Below are 20,690 nucleotides of genomic sequence, written 5' to 3' on the forward strand. Positions count from 1 at the left end.
AATACTCTTTATTATTTCTGGAAGTGAGTACACTCCCGTTTCCCAGCCTGTTGGATTGTTTGAGTGTGTTTTAATGAGGCTTTGAAACGGAAAGAATCAGACAGGGTTACAATTACAGCTTTCTTTTTATAGGGTGCCAGAATTAAGTGCTGCGTGCCATTAGAAATGGTATTCTACGTTTCAGAGAATGACAGTGAATTATACCACATGGAATGACACTGAATTGGAAGATTGGTACTGTGCATTTCACCTTGCTCCACCATCGTTGGTGTTTCAGTGGTAACAATCGCCATTCCAGCAACTGCTGATGTCATGCTAATTGTTAGCAGATGTAGTGGTATTTTTTTTCAATCTTGTACAAAAGGCCAATTATCGATATTTCCCATTCTGAGACGTGATTTGAGTATTCTGCTCAGTTTCCCCACTTGTGTCATTGAGATGGAATGAGCGCCGTTGCAGTGGCTGCTCACAGTTGCCAGTTGTCAAGGAAACGCAGTGTGAAAGGCAGAACTAAACACATGGAGGGTTTTTGTCTCCCTTTGCAGTTGACTGCAGTGTGAAATTTTTATTGCCTGCCACCTCTTGATAAGCTGTTTTAGAAGCAGGCAATTAATGCCCCATTGCGAATAACGCCTTGCAGCTTGAAATCCAACAGATATCTCGTGCTTTGTCAGTCATAATGAGAGGTTACAGAGACGGTCCTCAAAATCATAGATCAATTTTGTGTGGCATTTAGGAAGGTCAGTTTCTTGATTGTTGTGTTCAGTGGAATTGCATTGTGGGTGGCTGAGGAGTTGCGTCTTCCAGGCAAATTGATGTTTCCTGATAATACATCCTTAAAAATGATAGCTGCTGCCACCTGGTGTTAACAGATGAGGTTCAGTCAGTGTAGACTAATTTGATGTCACTCTTTTGGTACTCTGTTACCTATCAATGTCTGGATTTTGTTGTGCTTAATGTCAAGCAGATGGCACACAACGTGCAGGAAGCCGAGATTGAAGTTGACAGGTCTGGGAATCCTGGATGTGGATGAAGCTTTCAGGACTGATTCCAGTCCAAAACACACACAAAACACATATAGAGTCCCAGCATACTGCAGAAATGTCAGATGAAGGACATGGGCTGACCAGTAACCACCCCCCCTTTGCCTCTCGCTATCCTTCTCTTGCATACTAACAGCTTTTTGTGCACCCTGCCGTTCCTGTTGTCTTTATACAGGAGGTGTTCTAGATGTATATGTTTATACGCAGTATACTTGTGCCAACAAGCACACATTTATCTTTATTGCCATCTCTCACTCATGTAGATCAAGAACTAATGATTAAATTGTGTACATGGGCATTGCATCCCCAACGATCTTTGACTTGAGATGATCTCAGCTTTAGCTTTGTCTAGTCCTGGTGATCTGTTGGTAGTTTGCTAAAGGTTGCATTCGTTCAGCTCCAGTAAAAGACACCATCACTCCATACAGTGTTTCAGTAGCTGAAGTCTTATTTCCTTTATTAATGTTTTTTTTTTTTTTTTGCAGGTATGCTGGTTGTAAATGTTACCTGGAGGAACAAGACGTATGTGGGCACACTTTTAGACTGCACTCGACATGACTGGGCACCCCCACGGTAAGCCTGTACTGTAAATTCAACCTAATTTACAAATGCTTATGTTCCGTTTGCTATGAAACCAGTGTCTATTAGAATATGTGACACCGTTTTGCCAAAGAAATTCACTGTAAAGAAAATCCTTTGATATAATAAATCTGTAAATTCTGCCTGCTACATACTCCTGATAGACCCTCTCGTCATCTCCTCTGGGCTTTTTTTGTGCTTCCATTGCAGTAATGAAGGAAACCTTGGAGGGCAATGTCTCAAAACGCCCCCCTGCTGACACACTCTTTTTGAAATGCAACATTATGAAGGAATTGATTTCTCCCAACTCCCTTTTTCTTTTCTTCTCCTTGCATTGATCGAAAGCAGCAGTAGTCCCTCACAGACCAGCATTTCAGTTACGATTCTATTGGGTCCTAATGCTTAGAAACAACAGATTGAGACTAATATAGCTTGAGGCAATAATAGTGTTTTAAGGTCCGAAGGAGGCATATTTTTGACCTTGCAAATATATATTTTTTGTTTACAGTATAGACACTCCAACTCTCTTTCATGCTGTATCCTGCCCAAGGTCAGATACCAGCACTGCATGGCACAAATAATTAGCTGTGCATAAAGCTGTTTACATTTAAGAGACTCTGCCTCGGGAGGTAGCTTGTAATTTCTAATCGTAATGTTCCAGAAAAGGCTGTATTTTCATGGTGCACTTTATCTGCTGGCTGCAGGAGGCTTCAGGCAAACATTACTAACACAGCATTAGTCCCTGAGGAGAGTGTTGGTGAAGCTGATGCAGTGCAGTGTTTCTTCAGTATCTTTGCTCTCCAGTCAGAGCTACTTTTACTTTTAAGTATCACCAATGCAGAAGCCTCCATTGACAGATCTGAATCTTAGGATGGACATCTCAATTAGTCTGAAGTGACAGTGTTAGTTGATGGGGGGGGGGGGGTGAATTCTTGCAGAAATCTACACAGTGACTTGATGCGCCACCTAAAAATCATGCCTTGAGACTTGTGTAACCAACAATTGAAAAACAGCCCATATCTAGTTCCCTCTAACCCCCAGGAAATACCCTCAGTTGATGAAAAAGCACATTCCTGTTTGACTGACAGTTTTAATCCCTGTTAACCTGCACCCTGACGCGGGCGTCCTCAACACCCCTCAACTTGCACGTGTCAGTGTTTACGAATAGATTAAATGAAACGGGCCAAATTTAATCTTGACAAACTATATTTCATTATAAAGATCTAAACCTAAAGCATCGACGACAGATCGCTGTCGTGTAGACATAGTCTCATAAAAATATTTGCAGGAGTCTCATTTGTCGTGATATCTTATTCAGATTTGAAATAGAAACTCATGAGACATGTGGCTTTCAACCCATTACTTTTCTAGATTGCTCCAGGACTGATACATGTATTTTTATATCAAGTAAACAAATATTTAAGTATGGTAAAAAAACAATTCAAGGCACTTCAGTATCAATTACTTTTAATGTTTTTGAGCATGATCAAATCTGGTTGATAAAAAGCAAAGCCCAAAGGGTATTCTTTCCAAAGACACAAAATTATGTCTATTATATTAGGTCAGGTTAGCAGGTTAAAAATCTCTTAACATTACATATCAGCCTATGATATATATCTTGACATTCTGCTGGTCCTTAGAAATCTCAGGTTTGTTCTGTGGACTGGGGGCTTTTGTTTTACTACGGTTTAATGCCTGTGCTTTGATGGAGCTCTCTGGTTGCTCTCGCCTCTGATTGTGTGCCTTATCATCAGTTGGAGGATGTTATCACACTGCATCTAATCAGCAGCCAGGTCAGCCTGGCTTAATCCTGCAGCAGTGTGGCACTGCATGCAATTCATCAGAACAAGTGTTGCTGTTGAAATCAGGGATAACAAGTGGATAAAAACGCACAGCACGTTGCTGGCTCTCAAGGGCCCACTGGAGAAGCACTTATAGCATCCAAATGGAGATTCTGATTTACAAGAGAGACCATCTCTCATCCGAGAGAATATCTGCAGCACAGAGTTTTAGGCAGAAAGTGGACAGTGCTTGTTTATTTCACTGATGATTCTGAATGTAATGTCAGTGGAAGAATTATTTTTCATATTGAAGTGAATTGTTTTCTTTTTTCTTCCTCAGGTTCTGTGAATCACCCACAAGTGACCTGGAGATGAGAAATGGCCGTGGTCGGGGTAAAAGAATGAGGCCCAATAGCAATACACCAGTCAATGAGAACAGCAACTCCTCTGATAACAAAGGCAGCAACAATAGCAAGACTCGAGCCGCATCCAACAGCAAAGGGCGACGGGGCAGTCAGAATTCCTCTGAGCAGCGGACACCACCAAACAGCAACACTGAGGATGTAAAAGCTAGTCCTTCATCTGCTAACAAACGCAAGAACAAACCTGCCTCAGACATGGAACCCAATTCCAGTTCAGAGGACACTAAGGGTAGCAAACGTATGCGCACCAATTCAAACAGTGGAATACCTCATACTGTTCTTCCCCTCTCCAACATCAAAGCTGAATCCTTGCCTCCCTCTTTGGATCGCAGCTGCCCCTCACCAGTGCTCATTGACTGCCCCCATCCCAACTGCAACAAGAAGTACAAGCACATTAATGGCCTGAAGTATCACCAGGCTCGTGCACACAATGATGATGACATCAAGCTGGACATAGATGGTGATAGTGAGTATGGTGAGGACTCCACTTTGCACCCAGAGCCAGGGAGTTGCAATGGTGCATCCATTTCTCAGAAGGGCTGTGCATCTCCTGCACGGTCAATCACCCCCAAAGGCAGAGGATTTGATGCCCAGAGTCCATCACCATCATCAGGAAAGTTCAGCTCCAAGCAGCCTGGTAAAAAGAAACCAGAGGCTGAGCATGACTCTGGTGTGCCCATGGATGGTTGTGAAGATGGCCCATGTCTTACAGATGAGACAAGCAATGATGGCATTGATGATAAAAGAGGCTTGGACAAAGCGAAGAAGTCTGGCAGTGGTACCAAGGCAGAAAAACTTGCGCAAAAGGCAACGAAGTCAGCAAGGCCCCTGGTTCCTTCTTTACCTCCACAGCAACTGTACGCCTTACCAACCTCTGGCTTCCCTGCCCCCAATTCTGGCTCCTCCTCCAGTGTAGGCTCTGTGGTCCAGTCCATTAGCAAGAGTCCCCAAATAAAAAACATTCAACCCAAACCTGCAGTAATGGGAGATCCCTCAATGAACCCAGCCTTGGGAAGCTCTAAGGACAAGAAAAAGAAAGATAAGAAAAAGAAGGAGGGCGGTAAGGAAGGAGACAGTCCAAAAACCCCTGGGAAAGGAGGGAAACCTGAAGAAGGCAAGAGCCCATATTCTGAGAGCTCAGACCAAGGCAGCAAGAGTGATGGACTGTTAAATGGATCCACAGATCCACATCAAAGTCGTCTAGCCAGCATTAAAGCAGAGGCAGACAAAATCTACAGCTTTTCGGACAATTCTCCCAGTCCATCTATTGGTGTTGCCAGTCGGATAGAAAGTGGGGGGATGGCACAACCTCTCACTCCACTTCATGTGGTTACACAAAATGGGGCAGATAGCTCTTCTGTGAAGACCAACAGCCCAGCGTACTCAGACATCTCTGATGCAGGGGAAGATGGAGAGGGCAAAGTGGAAGGTGTGAAGGTCAAGTCTGAAGATCAGGCAGGTCGGGAAGGTGCCAAGAAATCCCTGTTCCCATCCCAACCACCAAACAAAGATTCTTCTTATTTCCCAAGTTATGAAACGTACTACTCACCCAATTATAGCAACCCAAACCCCAGTCCAGGAGTCTCTAACACGGTCACATCATTGCAAGATGGTGCAGTGAAGGTGAAAAAAGAGGAAGACCTAGAACCAGGGAATGACAAGGGCAAATCGGAGCCACCTGAAGATCGAAAGCCAGACACAGGTGCATCCACTCAACAGCCACAGCAGCCTTCAGTCATTCAGCAGCGGTCTAACATGTTCATGCAGCCCCTCTATTACAATCAGTATGCTTATGTTCCTCCCTACGGCTATTCACCTGATCAGGCCTACCATAACCACCTGATGAACACAAACCCAGCTTACAGGCAGCAGTGTGAGGACAGACAGCGGCAAGTAGCTGAACAGCATCGTGCCACAGAGAAGAAATCAGAGGCTGCTCAGAAGGATAGGGAAGCATCCATGAAGTCAGAAGAATGGAAGCAGAAAGCTTCAGTTCCTCCTACCTTGTCGAAAGCACCAAGCCTCTCAGACTTGGGAAAACCATCCCCACAGGGCAAGCCCAAAGATCCCTTGGAGCCTGGCAAGTCAGTCATTATCCCCAAAGGAGAAGATGGCAAGGGGACACAACCAGCCAGGTGAGGGGTTGAAAATGAAGCTAAGTGAAGCAGGGCATCATGCGAAGGATGAGCAGAAACCAAGCCTTGAGTCTGGGAGATCGGCTATGGAGCAGGCAATGTACATGTACAGACAGGTATTAAGCTTAATATACCTCGAGCATTGCTTAAACATTCTTTTTGTTTCTTTCTACAATACAGATGTTGATTCATTTTCATCTCCGTTTTAACCTTTATGGATTTCTTGAGAACTGCAAAACGCACTTATCTTTCTTTCATAATGGGTATTTCAAAGTCCACTTTCCTTTTCAGGAGCCAGACTCTCGCCTGTGGCCCTACGTTTACGCCAGCAAGTACCCCGATGCTCAGAAACAGATCGATGAGGAGAGGTGGAAGGAAGAGAGAGAGCGGGATCGTGAACGAGAAAGGGACAGAGAGCGGGACAGAGATCGCGAAAGAGACCGGAAAGGCAAAGACGAAAGGCCGCGTCCTAAAGACGCTCCCTCTAAAGAGGAAAGCAAGGAAGGGGCAGAGCCACGGACTTCATCGGCCTCAGAGGAGCATAGAGTCTTCAGCAAAGATCCCAGAGCACATATGCAGTTTTCTTCACATCTGCCGCAGCATCAGTCATATATGTCTTACATGCATGGATACCCCTACGGCCAGGGTTATGACCCCAGCCATCCGGGATACAGGGGGATGCCTGTCATGATGCAGAATTACCCTGGTAAGTACTTTGAACTATCTTTTTGTTTCACTCCACCTTAGGAAACATTTAATTTTACCTTCAACCAGAATGTTTACATTTAAAGGGTCACTATTAATTTCACCCTGTTTCTAGGGTCGTACCTGTCACCGGGGTACTCTTTTTCTCCATATGGCTGTAAGATGCCACCCGGAGAGGAGGGTGAGAAGGCTCGTGCCAGTCCTACAGTGAGCGGCAAGTCTGCATCTGAGTCTAAAGCGCTTGACATCCTGCATCAGCATGCTAGTCAATACAAGAGCAAATCACCCACGGTGGGTGAAAAGACGCCCCATGAAAGAGACAGAAGTGGGAGTGAGCGGGAAAGAGATGGTGATCGTCCGAGATCTTCGCCCTCTCAGAGGATCATGCCTTCCCACCATCACTTAAGCTATCCACTACTCCCAGGACAGTTCGACCTCTCCTATGCTACAGGTGAGCAATACAAATAGCTTAGTCTAGTTTAACACAAAGGGATGTTCCGAAAATGTTACGTATCCATGACTCACTTCCTGTTTTAAAAAGTAAGGTGTTTCCCCATCTCACAGGTATCTCCTCTTCAGCCATTGTTGCCAGTCAGCAAGCCTCTGCCCCTTCACTTTACCCCCCAGCACGGAGGTGAGAATGGTAAGATGGTTCATCTTTATCTACAAGCACAAGGATTTTACTTTATACATTGTAGGACAGCCCGAGTCATTTGCACGCTTTTTAAATATCTTAGTGTTTTTGTATTTGCCCTTAAATGGTTTAAAAGGGAAAACTATTGGTTAAAAAGTATTTAAAGCAAATTGTAGTAAATTCATTTTTCAAACAATTATAAAATTTTTGCATTTTTCACTTTCATTAAACTCGAAGAATTACATTAGGATGTTTTATGGGCCATGCATAGTGAAAAACAATCATATTTACCATATGCATATTTGGTAAATATGTATTTGCTAAAGTATTTTAAAGCATGCAAAAAATGCTAATTTAGGTGAATTATTTCGTGTGTTTAATCTTTAAACTGGGCCGTTTGAAAGAACTGAGCTGCAGAAATGAACTGAACCTCCTAACTCACACACACACACACACACACACACACACAATCCCTGGCACAAGAAGTGGATGTATAACTAGGCTGTTCCCATGGTGTTTAGAAACTTAATGGCCAATAAAAAGCATATTAAAATCATCACAATATTCACAACACAAGATAATTGTATATTGCTAACAAAATAATATTGATACATCGTGACATTCTCTTTGACTTCCTGTGGTTACAGTCTTTGGTGTCCTCTAGTGGTCAAAAATCTCTTATTTCTTCTTCGCCTTTTCATACTGTTTAGTCACATTTAAAGAAGTATATACAGTACATGAATCTACTGTTTACTTAAATTATTAAAACTGAAAAATACATGAAGACATGAAAATATTAATCCATTTTATTCTCATTCCCATTCTAGGGAGAAGTGACTGGCTGTTTTTCTGCAGACATGTGACTGGTTCACATGAGGATGTGATGTGGAGCTTATGACATCAGTTCAATGATGTTCCTGATTTCTTTATGGTTCTTTTCCCCTGACTTTCTGGCATCTTTGACCAATTCAGTCAGAGAGGAGAAAGTGGATGCTGAGGCTACTACGTAAACGCCGAGCTCCACCTCAGGAAGCACACATCTGTACACCTCCCTCTCTGTGCTGCTGGCTAAATACTCAGGAGAGAGGAGCACCATCTGTCTGCAGAGACATCATTCGATGTGCAAGCTGGACCTACAGAGTTTGGGAAATCTTGAATGAACCTGGATGCAAAGACATTCTGGATGTCACTACATGGAGTGCTACTGTTCTGGACTGCTGCTCTAAAGCCACGAGGATTACCGAGGTTGTTGATGTTTGGTTTTTTCCTGAAGGATTCCAGCATCTTCATCTTCTAATCTATTTGTGGACTATGCAAGTGGATAAGGCTTGGTTTTCTTTAGGGCAGTGAATTCACGTTCATGTTACCATTGCAAAGCCATCGCCAACATACTTGAGAGTAGACCATTCTTTGTCCTAGAGGCATTTTTCAACCCACTTCCCTGTCTTTATTGTTCATATTTATGTTTTGGATGATGAACAAATTGCTTTCACTCAGTCACTCCGCATTTGTGGCAAACGTTTTGTTCTTGAAAAGGCAACTGCTTCGGTTTGCTTTGAATTGGTCAGTTCAACAGTGACCTGATTTTTAGTTACAGTTAGATGGGCCTCTGATATTTTGGATTATTTTCTGTGTTGCCGATTGAAGATTGGCAGTGGCAGCTCTTAGACATGAAGTGCCGCAAAAGCCAGGAACTTTGGCTTCCAGACCGGATTCATCGATTGTTTTCCAGTCTGAATTGACCGTTATAATTTTTGGACACAAGGCTATCTGCTTCTCCCAGGCTCTAGATGGCCGTTTGGGACACGATATGTGTGAAGTTACCAGTCTCTACTGACCTGTGTGTCTGGTCAAGAACTGAAGCTTCACACACGGATACTTTGCTGCTTGGGAATCTCATGCCAGACTTCATGCGTGAAGTCCAAAAAGGAGCAAACCTTAAAGGCTTAGAGCGATCCGAGTGAGATAACCTCAAAAGAGGCTTAGAGCCAGCATCCAGCTTCTAGACGACTTCTACTTTGGGTCTGTCCTCCGATCCAGACTCACGGAGCATGAAACGAGGAAGACCTGGAAAATGTTCCCTCACTTCTTCTGTACGTCTGCGTGGTATGATCCAGCACTCGGTAAAAGCATTAATCCAAACAGAGAGCAATGCGACACAAGCAGGCGTCCTTCCTTTTCTCCCTCACTATGTGCTTTCTGTATATATTGTACAAAGGAATTATTTTAAAAACAGGTTGTTGGATGCTATCGGATTTTCTTACTATTTCTTTCTCTTTTTTTCTTCTGTTAGCCTTTTTTCTACCATTGTTGACATTAATATCAATGTTTAACTGGTACAACGGCTTTATATTGGAAGTGTTTTTGTTTTTTTACTACTTTTTCTAACCCTCCTCTTCAATGTCTACTTGGTCCCACTCTGCTTTGAAGCTGTTTAGAAGCAAATTTTTTGTGTTCACTGAAAGTCAATTTTAATAAGACGTCAGGATTTTTAGTCAACACCTCCGCGAACCACATAAGCAATGGCGCGTTCACATATCAGAAGAAGTGACAACACGAGTCCGGTGCTAGTTTTTCAAGTCCGTCATCATGCAGTTATTGTGTGAATCTGAAACTCTCAGGAGAGCATTGTTGAAATCTGAGCATTTTAAATCATCCTTGCATGTTCATCGCTCTCGGCTGTATTCAAACTCGATTACTGAACGGCACAAGGAAGAAGACATCACTTAACCTAATTTGTTTGTAGTGAAGAGGTGGCTTTTTCCACATGTTAAACATGTTTTTCATCTCTGTCGTGACATGACTAGTAAAACAAAAACAGCAAGTCTTCAGGATGAATAAATTTAATTTATAAGTGAGCATTAGTTTCAATGCCACCAAAAACCCCTAATCTGATTTTAACTAATGCTCATGCTAATGAGGCCTAATGGCACAATGCATTGGTTTTATTTCGCTGTGGGAGAGATCTCTTTAAGAATCTTTATTTGTACCTCTCTGTGGAGATTGAAAACTTTTTATAGAGATTTAGGATCAGATTTCTTTACCTAAACCCTAAGCAGTAACGAATCAATATTGCAGCACTGGTCTCAGATCAGCGTTCGAAAGAGATATATATATATATATATATATATATATATATATATATAGTAATAACCTCTCTTTTAGTTGTTCTGTCTTCACACGTTTAGCCAGTAAACCTGAGCTGTGTGGTGACTTGATTCATAATTGTTGAGGAAAAAGCGCTTGTTTTAATTTATTTTTGATGGATCTTCTTTTGTTGTTGCTGTTGTTTTTTCTAGTTCAAGTTTTCTCCTTGTAGAAAGATGAAACAGCCGGTTTTAACAGTTCAAACGTTCATTTATATTTGTCTCAGACGGTGCTAATATAGCCTGCCCTGTGCGATCCTTGTGGGAAGAGAAGAGGGAAATGGTTTTATTTTGTTTTCTGTTCTTATCAGGCCCCTCCCACTGATTAAGCCCCACCCACCCAACGCCCATAGCGGTACTTGAAAGAAAGATGTTTACACCTCTTCATTTCTGTGTTTGGATATATTTCTCTTTGTAAACCATCACTCTCTCTCTCTGTCCCGCTCTCTCTTCCTAGGGATCTCTCATGTAAAGTGTAAATTGCTACATTTTTTATACAATACTGTAACTTGCCTTTGTACATTTAGGCAGAAAATAAAACTTTTTATGAGACAATCACTCCTGTTAATCTGTGTCTTATCTGTCTGCATGAGTATTATAATTAAAAACTGTTTTTTGATCAGAAATGAAAAAGTAAAAATAAAAATTAAATGTTGTGGTTTGTGAAGCACTAGAGGTTTGCAGGAATGGAATGGCTATACGAATTCAGAACTAAATATATAAATCGGTATCAAGTTGTACCACACTGATGATTCGAGATAAGAAATTGTGTTCCTTGACTATTTCTTATTTAGCTAATTCTTGTTTAATTCTATTTAATGTCTGATGAGAATGAATGAGATGAATAGTCCTTTAAATTGTTGATACTTTGGTGTATCTGTGTGCCAAACATGTTTCTGATAAGATCTTAAGACAATATATAGCCTAATAAACGTACCGTACATGTATAAATAAAATGTAATATGGCGTCTACCTTTAATAAGGACCAAATGTGCTCGATTCTGTAACCATTAAGCAAACATGTAGTACCCATATAAAAATGGTGTATGAATCAAGTACCTCATCAGTCGACAGCAGTCCTGTTTGTTTCCTTCTTTACACTCACGCGTGAAAACATAATCAGCGACTTTGTTTGGGAAAGAAACTAAAACTTGTGGAAAGTTATGTAGAAACCCAGCTTACATCATATATCATTTAAACTAGGGAAAGACGTTTTAATTCTTGAAAACCAGTTTTTGGCCTCTGAGGTAACGTTACTTCTTATGCTGTGTTCACACCAAACACGAATAAAGCGTCTGGCGCGAATGATTTCAATGTTAAGTCAATGCAAAGGCGCGAATGAGGTGTTTAGCGCAAATGAGGCGCGAATGAGGTGTTTAGCGCGGCGCGGAAGACACGAATTCACCTCATTGCCGCGAATTGAGCGTCTGGCGTGATAGACGCGTTGCGTGCCAATTGTGCTTTTGTGCATTTATGTGTTTGACGCGAATTCACGTCTCCCGCCCGAGTTGAAAAATTTGAACTTTGGCGTAAATTCGCGCCACGTCAACCAATCAGGAGCCTGCTCAGGAGTCACTCATTCAACATGGAGGAACAACTGATGTTGTTCAGTGAGCAGTCAACCGGCGCTTTATGACACAAGTATCACACACAAGTTCATATTTCAGGAATAAAAAGGACCTCGCTTGGAGGAGAGTGTTGTAAATACACATTTAACTTTTGAGTCACGTACACGTTTATCGACCCGCAGCCTTCCCGCTGTTTTTTAACAACTATTTTCCCCCTAATAAAGTTAAAGTGATGTGACATTCAGCCATTCAGAATTCGTGCTCTCCATTTAACCCATCCGAAGTGCACACACACAGAGCAGTGAACACACACACACACTGTGAGCACACACCCGGAGCAATGGGCAGGCATTTATGCTGCGGCGCCCGGGGAGCAGTTGGGGGTTCGATGCCTTGCTCAAGGGCACCTAAGTCGTGGTATTGAAGGTGGAGAGAGCACTGTACATGCACTCCCCCCACCCACAATTCCTGCTGGCCCAAGACTCGAACTCACAACCCTTCGATTGCGAGTCCGACTCTCTAACCATTAGGCCACGACTTCCCCTATAGCCTACAGCTACTTTTCGCTAACAAGATAATGCATTTATTCAGAGGACGTGTGCAGGGAATAAGTGGAAAAGACCCGAGTGCTCGATCAACATCAGCCATCTTGCAAACAGACAAACGCTGGCACTTGCCCCTACCACAAGAAGCGGATTTCGCCTCAGACGCGTCAATTTCGCTTCAAACTTTTGCTTTCTACGCACGTCTATTTCGCTCTAGATGCGCAAATGCATTCAAAATGTTCAAGCGGCAAACTACACGCGCTAGACGCGAACTCTATTCGCGTTTGATGTGAACACAGCATTACTGTGCGTTCACACCGAGTTGCTGATGTGCAGTATCGGAATAATAATCTAATGATATAATAAATAATAATACTGTAGTCCCAGTTTACTTTTAAACAAATTTCCCTGATTATACTTACATTAAGTAATCTTTATACTTTATTATATTTAGTAGCATTTTTAATGCAAGACTTTTACTTGCATCAGATTATTTTTACAGTGCTTTATACATTATTAGGTAAAGGAAATTAATACTTCGTCCACAACAATATTTAACGAGGTTAACTTATAACGTTACCCTCCTTGTGGTTAGTCTGCACAAGATCAACAAGCTTGTTTTCTTTGCGGCTGCTTTAAATACAAAATAATCATTCGATCTACCTCAGAGCGTCTGAGCGCTCACGAATCTTCCTGCAGAGTCGTAAGCAGAGCGCCAAGGGCGATTTTTGACGCTCTCAACGCCGGCTGTGTGAACGCACAAGTTAGTGCCGTTTTCTTCGCGCCATCAGGTGACTTGCGCGGGAAGGGATAAAAGCCGCAGCAGTTGCCATCAGTGGCGGCTCCAGACAATTTTGATTGGGGGGGCAATGCGGGGTCCTGGTCATTTCAAGGGGGGGTCTCATGAAAACCAACAAAAAATACAGTGGGCACGGCTAATAACTGCATATTACTGCATCAAAAATACATTTTGGTCCAAAAATAGCAAAAACTATGACTTTATTCAGCATTGTCTTCTCTTCAGTGTCTGTTGTGTGAGATTTCAAAACACTGAAGTTAAATGGTTCATTAATCGCCAAATGACTAAAGCGGTTAACTTTTTTAACGTGGCTGACCCTCCCTCTGAACAGGGCCGTGCAGAGACCTTTGGAGGGGCAGGTGCTCAAAGTATAAAAGGGGCACATGGAACAAGGCTTTAAATGGCGCTGTTCAAAATATCAATACACCAATATATTGTGATGCATTCCTTGCGTATCGATATGGATGGTTATGTATTGATACAGCAGCAAATGCTTTGATGCAGTTTTGAAAAAGAAACAATAGAGAAGACAATTTTAAGTTTAAAATAATAATAGCTCTGGGATTAGAAAATGAAATGTCTTAAATTGTCCCAACCTGACGGCTCTTTCTTCTCTGTTTCAGCATTAATCTATTATTTTAACCATCACTACTACTCTTGCACCTAATCAATAAGTCCACCTTAAATATTGATACAAAACATTAAAAAACTGATACACTGGAATACAGTGATTAATATTATTATTACTGTTGTAGATTTTATTGTCTAAAATTGAACACCTTTGCAATGTAAACAAATGACAGGCTACATTTGTTATTCATATCCTTCACACTGCACTTTGATGTCAGGTATATTATGCTTTTTTTATTGATTGATATTTTTACATTTATTTCCAGAGAGATATTGAGTTTACAGGCTAAAGTGGTCTTGCTGTTGTAAACACACTTGCTATTGTAGAAAAAAAAATATTTGCGTCACATTTAAAATATAATTATATAATTAATTTCTGAACAGTTTTTATTTTTTTTATGATAATCCAGAGAATGAGAAAATCTGAATAAGCCTTAGTGTTGTGATTATTATTTTTAAGGCACTCAACGTGTTAAAAAATAAATAAGTACTGCAATATAATAAAAGTTTTGTCAAATAACATAAAAAAGACCAAACCCCTCGATGCCTGTGAAACTTTTCTCCCTCAAACAGCAGGCTACTGTTCCTTCTACACTACAGGCTACACACAGCAACATATCTGCATGTTCTCACGTCACATCGTTCTTGTAAAATAAATAATAATAAGTAATTAAACATCAAAATCACTTCGCTGAGAATGAAACACCACTTACCAGCTGCCACGGTGTTGAAAATATCTTTTAGCAATTAAAAAATGCGCGTGCAGCGCAAGGAATCTTCCCGGTCAGGTGAAAGGTCATCATGTTGGTCATTTTATTTACGGCTAAATTATTATTAATAAATTGTAATAATATTATGATTGGGCGTGGGCAGGCATTCACAAAATTGTTATGTTATTACAAAAAAAAAATCGAGGAAATTTTGCTTTGACAAAAGGGCACTTAAGGGGCAAAGGAGCAGGTGCTCAAGTGAACCGGTTCTTTCGGAAAATTCGATCAAATAAACCACTTGAAAAAAAAAACGGTTCACCGGTTCTTTTGCGCTGGATGTAATGTCATAATCGATGACTGCCCTAAATCCAAGCCTTCAGTTTACCCGCGCTTATAACATAAGCACAGAATCAGTTCAGAATCAATCACCAAAAGAATCAGTTCGGTTCAGATGCACTCTGTGTCAATCTGCTTCACACTGAATCACACATGCGCAGTATCATCAGCTCCTCGGTTCTCGAATCAGACGCGTCTGACAGAAACGGTTCTCGGTTCAGTGTACGAATAAATGTCGAAATAATAATTATTTATTATAATTCTGAGTAGTTTGAAAATACATTTTTTAAAATCTTTATCCCGGATATATATATATATATATATATATATATATATATATGTGTGTGTATTAATCAGGTAGAGAATGGGGGGTCAGAGCGTTTTTTTGCAGGGTCTTGAGAGAGACCCCCCAAGACCCCCCTGGCGCCGCCGGTGGTTGCCATGGAAACCCCGCGTGAGCGCTGGAGTAGAATCGATCTCGTAAAGAAAGAGCACAACATGAATGCAATGGTACTGAAAATGAGTGCTGATATTCGCCAAATCTAACGTAATGTAACGTTTGTTCAGTGTTAAGAACTGCCAAACCCGTCTAGATTGTGTGTGAGAGCTTCAGAAGCCCTTGTGATGTTTTGTCCCTTTATATGCTGAGGCACATGCGCCATTAGGGGCTGTTCACATATTGCGTCTTTTGCGAGCGCAAAAAGTTCGTTATTTCCAATGTAGGCGCGCGGCATGCGCGCTCATAATGGAAGCTACGCGGTCGCGACGCGCACGAGTTAAAAACAGCTCTTTTCTGAATGCCGCAAGCGCACCGCGGGTCATGTGACAAGAACTAACCAATCAGCTTCATCCTTTTCCGTAACAACGTTGAAAACTCAGCCAAGATGAAGGAACAGCTGTTCATAGCTGTATATGGATTGCCATTTTGAAATAAATTTAAGCGATTAAATTTATGCAAGCGATTTTTAGTGCTGCAAATCCATTTATCCTTTGCTGAAATGTCCCCGTCTTCATGGAGAGAGCACGTCATGGGTGCTTATAGGCAGACGCCTCAGGGGCGCAACTGCCCGAGCGCTTTGGAAAAAAGAAAAAAGCGGCTCGCCTAGTGTTTTCCACACCTTTTTAGGCGCGATATGTGAACGGCCCCTTAGAATTCAAGGCGCGCGCTCTCCTCTGGTGCCAAACACACGCATCCCACTGTATGAGACCCACAGGAGCTGCTGTCGATCTAAAACACTCTATTCTGCTTATTAATGCCTTGAAAGTATATGCAACGAGCTGTGATAATTGCTTTATGATAGATGGTACAATGCATATGCCACCGCACTGAACGATAGCTGCATGCTTGATTCACATCACATATTAAGTGTATGCAGTACCGACTGTAAGTTGGGATGACAACTTAGTTGTTACTTTTCTTTAACTAAATTTCTCAATTTGGGTTCATTATGATTATTATTTTTTGTGTAAGAGATTCAGTGGGCTAGACTATGGGGCAATATGACACAATGGAAACTAGCTATTTGGATTTTCAGCTAAACCTTAAATCATTTATAACGCAAACGAAATCATAAAATAATAATATGTAAAAGGAAAGAACTATATGACAACTAGCCCACTTCTAATTTAACAATGCTAGCTCGTGTGTGTGTGTGTTATTGTTAAATGATGTTTGCCATGATTGAATGATATAATATCGTCTAATGATTTTATGATATAGTGCAGTTGATCCTGATTTACAGCTGATGTAAGTACAGAACGGAAGAGAGGAAGCACTATTACGCTAGAGGTTTGCACGAACACCCGTCGAGGGGCGGGGCCTGTTTGCTAAGCCACGCCCCCTGTCTCCGCAGGTCTGAGCAACAAGTCCCAATTTCCCGTTGCACAGTGGTGATCTGGGCTCGTGTTTGTGTGGTCATATGATGGTTATAATCATATGTGAGTGATGGAGAAACACATCCGCTTCGACTGTCATGAAGTGACGGACTGGAGATCGGTTTGAAGGTAATACGATCATGTCCTCTTTCATATGTTGTTACTAAATACGTTCATGCGTCTGAAACTTGGATTCGTGGTTTCTAAAGCCAATCTTAATGATGCTTTATCGGATTCATGAACATCTGTCTGGTTATTAATAATTATTATTTAATGCTTTGCATGTGAGAATTTCATATACTAATTGAAAAAATATATGAATCCAAGTTTTAGGAGATTTCTAAGAATTACTAATGTTATTAACCCTTTGATAGGCTGGAATTATTAAATCAGAAAGACAAGAATTTCTCAATGTTTGTTTACATAAAACTCTCAATTTAGAAATGTATTTTATTTTTTAAATGTTTTTGAAGACAACACGTTACATACAAGTAGTTTCAGTACTTAAATCCATCGTATTTACCCCAAGAATGGTTCATGTCCAAAAACAACTGTAGTTACTTTTCACACAATTCACACACGTGTGTGTGTGTGTGTGTGTGTGTGTGTTTCTTTATTTTTTGTGTGTGCATACACATCTGTCCACTAAAATACAAGATAAAAATGACAATTTCTGTTGCCCATTTTGAATGCTGACAAAAAAAAAACATGTCTAGGAGAGTCTTGATGGTTTAATATTTCTTTTGAAGATTAATCCACTGTAAATGAAATATTATTCAACAAAGGTCTGAAGAAAATCATTACAAACAGTTGATGTTGTGATACATTATGAAATATCAGATTGGAGTTTATTTGATTACATTAGTAAGTTATTTTAGAACGACTGAGTTAAAGCCAGTTGTGTTTTCTTTCACGAGGACGTTGACTGATAATGCTAATAATACTACAGCAGTAACATCTTGTTTCATTGAGTTAAATGCGTTTGATGCGTGTGTTTTGTGATGTGGAATTAGTTTTTTCTATGTAATTATTCAAGAATTCTTTTTTGCAATTTCTGAGCTAAAGCTGTTTGAAAGTGTTTGTATAGGTACAATCAGCCTGTGTTGGCCGTGGATTAATTTAGCTTGCGTGAATTGAAGAAAAGAAACAGAATACTGAGGCTTTATTTGAAGCTGTTTTAACTTCCTGATAGCATTCCTAACAGATCAGGGAACTAGTGAAAGCGAGTCTGTCTGTGACCACAGCGTTTCTCTTTCAAGAACATCTGAATCTGAATAAAAGTGTGAGCGAGGTCAGGGCGAGTTCTTGTAGCGTTATAAGACCACACTCCCAAACACAGCTGAGATCTGAGGAGCTTTACTTCCTTCATACACAGAATCATTTCAGAGCAAAGCCAATGATGCAAGAGACATTACTGAAAACAAGTTTCACCTTTTGGCAATGTGGGTTCATTTCACAACAACATGACTAGACCACATTTCATCCCAAATCATATTTTGCATAAAGTAAATGAAGCCGTTAAGGTCCATTAAGGTTTGTTTGCATGCGTGACATTTCATTACTATTCTGTTTTTAGCTTCATTCATTTTACTATATTACATCAAAATTATGTAATACAATGTGTTTTTTATTTAGTCATAAATCAAGTCAGTACAACATCTATTATATATTAATGTTTTACAATCAAGGTTTGGATTTTTTTTAATAAACTAAAAGTAAAAGCATTTATAAGTTATTATGTGAAAAAAAATATTTTTATAGCCACATTTCTCATTTTTATGTTATTTAACATTATGTACTAAAATAACTACATCTAACACTACAATTTATTTAAACAATATAGACATTTAAAAAATGAATAAAAAATGACAAAAACACAACAACATTTCTAATACCTGAAGTAGAATTAAAAGATAAAAAATGAATCTATTAATGAAATTGATATATGAATAAAATCATATAATATAATATAATTTAAATCCTATTAAATATATACAGTATAAATAATATATATTTAATTTAAAATAGATTAGATTAAGAAAAATTCTGATAAAATGTATTAAATCTACTTTAAAATGTAATTTATTTAATTTATTAATATGACATTTATTTATATGTATGAAAAATAAAAGGAAATAATGAAACTAAAATAAATTTATTCTGTATTTTAACCATTATTATTATTATTATTGTTTTTTTTTTTTTTTACTGAACACATTATATTATTGTTATATTTTGTGTTTTGTTGTATGTTTATCAATAAATAATCAAATGAATAGTGAAGTGTAATTTGTGATTTTGTGCTTGTGTTTGGTTGTGGTCAGATGATGATGACGGAGCTCATTGATCAGGCTGATCTGGTGACCCCCACAGAGCTGACGGACCCTCAGAAGGATCCCACACACTCCAGACAGAGTCTCAGGTAAGAGCCACTCTCGTCTGCATTATTACACAATAAAAGTCCCGTGCACCATTGACTAATCAAAGCCTCTCTTCACTTTCCAAACATCCTTGTTATTTTCAGCATGATTCAGTCCTAGTTTCATTCACTCAATAGTGTGTGATTTGAGATGCGATGACGATTGGTTTCCTGTATAATAATTCTACTTCCTGTACTGGTTCTGCTTGCTGTTGGCAGCATCTCTGTGTGTTTATTGCAGAATAAGTCTTCAGTGAATCTCCGGCCAGTTCCCACACGTCTGTGCTTGTTGTGTTTATATATATATATGTAGTCTCTCATGTGTGTGTGTAGTCTCTCGTGTGTGTGTGTAGTCTCTCATGTGTGTGTGTAGTCTCTCGTGTGTGTGTGTGTGTAGTCTCTCGTGTGTGTGTGTAGTCTCTCGTGTGTGTGTGTAGTCTCTCGTGTGTGTGTGTGTAGTCTCTCGTGTGTGTGTGTGTAGTCTCTCGTGTGTGTGTGTAGTCTCTCGTGTGTGTGTGTAGTCTCTCATGTGTGTGTGTAGTCTCTCGTGTGTGTGTAGTCTCTCGTGTGTGTGTGTAGTCTCTCGTGTGTGTGTGTGTAGTCTCTCGTGTGTGTGTGTGTAGTCTCTCGTGTGTGTGTGTAGTCTCTCGTGTGTGTGTGTAGTCTCTCGTGTGTGTGTGTAGTCTCTCGTGTGTGTGTGTGTAGTCTCTCGTGTGTGTGTGTGTAGTCTCTCGTGTGTGTGTGTAGTCTCTCGTGTGTGTGTGTAGTCTCTCATGTGTGTGTGTAGTCTCTCGTGTGTGTGTAGTCTCTCGTGTGTGTGTGTAGTCTCTCGTGTGTGTGTGTAGTCTCTCGTGTGTGTGTGTAGTCTCTCGTGTGTGTGTGTAGTCTCTCGTGTGTGTGTGTAGTCTCTCGTGTGTGTGTGTGTGTGTAGTCTCTCGTGTGTGTGTAGTCTCTCGTGTGTGTGTGTAGTCTCTCGTGTGTGTGTGTGTAGTCTCACGTGTGTGTGTGTAGTCTCTCGTGTGTGTGTGTAGTCTCTCATGTGTGTGTGTAGTCTCTCGTGTGTGTGTGTGTGTAGTCTCTCGTGTGTGTGTGTAGTCTCTCGTGTGTGTGTGTAGTCTCTCGTGTGTGTGTGTGTAGTCTCTCGTGTGTGTGTGTGTAGTCTCTCGTGTGTGTGTGTAGTCTCTCGTGTGTGTGTGTAGTCTCTCATGTGTGTGTGTAGTCTCTCGTGTGTGTGTAGTCTCTCGTGTGTGTGTGTAGTCTCTCGTGTGTGTGTGTGTAGTCTCTCGTGTGTGTGTGTGTAGTCTCTCGTGTGTGTGTGTAGTCTCTCGTGTGTGTGTGTGTGTAGTCTCTCGTGTGTGTGTGT

At 40.7% G+C, this 20,690-nt stretch overlaps 1 protein-coding gene and 1 pseudogene across 8 annotated transcripts in view; both read left to right on the top strand.

Moving 5' to 3' along the window:
- The window catches only part of LOC113066590 (zinc finger protein 609-like), a 72,153-nt pseudogene extending 63,499 nt beyond the window's left edge, over positions 1–8,654 (top strand).
- LOC113066589 (neogenin-like) overlaps positions 1–20,690 on the top strand; it is a 1,074,835-nt gene that overhangs the window by 937,545 nt on the left and 116,600 nt on the right. The window lies entirely within an intron of this gene.

This window comes from Carassius auratus, chromosome 50 (assembly GCF_003368295.1).
Source record: "Carassius auratus strain Wakin chromosome 50, ASM336829v1, whole genome shotgun sequence".
NCBI classification, from domain to species: Eukaryota; Metazoa; Chordata; class Actinopteri; order Cypriniformes; family Cyprinidae; genus Carassius; species Carassius auratus.